The sequence below is a fragment of the Morone saxatilis genome, unplaced genomic scaffold (assembly GCF_004916995.1).
Source record: "Morone saxatilis isolate NCDOM2014 unplaced genomic scaffold, NCSU_SB_2.0 Contig3, whole genome shotgun sequence".
NCBI classification, from domain to species: Eukaryota; Metazoa; Chordata; class Actinopteri; family Moronidae; genus Morone; species Morone saxatilis.
In genome coordinates, this window is record NW_023339873.1 from 3,233,836 (window position 1) to 3,234,775 (window position 940).

The window sequence follows — 940 nt, forward strand, 5'->3', positions numbered from 1 at the left end:
CTTACTTAACTTTATGTTATTTTAGCTCTGTCTATGAGAAATTTTAATAAGTTTTACGTGCTGGTGAATGGCTCTACAGTACCCATGAGCCTCTGCCTTTTCTATGCAGAAGAAGATGGACACTCTTATTAGTACAGTAAGCACATTTACTTTATTGTTGGAACTGGGCACAAAACATCAGACCATCCAAAATACAAATGGACTGACTGACCAAAGCTTAGTCTTTAGGTTCCACAAGTCATTAGTAAAGAATGCAACAGAATTCTAAGTTCCTGATTGGTTGTTTCTTGGAAGACTTGTACTCTTGATTTTTAATTTTTTTGATTAAAGAATCTGATATTTTCTAATTCAGTTTGATTTAATGAGGAGAGTTTCGTGGCCATCGAAGCCTTGGAAGTTCTTCAAGCCTGGACGTTAAAAATGACTCCTCAAACTTAATAGTCTACATAACTATGTGGACAGAGATATGTGTGGAATGGTTAAAAGTTTCTTAATGAATCCCCAGTTATAAATTTGGATACGGACCACATTCAGAACTGGTTTTCCGATACCCAATCAAATCTCCAGCCATACAGTATGTGAACAGAACTGACATCTCACATTAAATACATACATTCAGTTTCAGTTCCCCCCAGGACCACAGTCTTCTTTTTGAGCTTTGAGCACAGTGATCCAGTTGTGCCTGAGTGATTTACTCTCTCAGTCTTTAGATGTATTTCTCTGAGCAAACACTGAGGAGCTCAGAGTCAAGCTGTCAAACTGGTTTGCGCCCTCACCAACAAGCCCTCCTCTCTCACAGCAAAGAAAACGTCAAGCCCCAGTGTGGAAATGACTCGCAGCTCAGTGGTCTTCAAGAGAAATGGAATGGGAGCAACTGTGCCAAACAGGCAGACCGGCTCACTTCTCTACACTCTCCTCCAAAAGGCTTCCATTTCTGAGG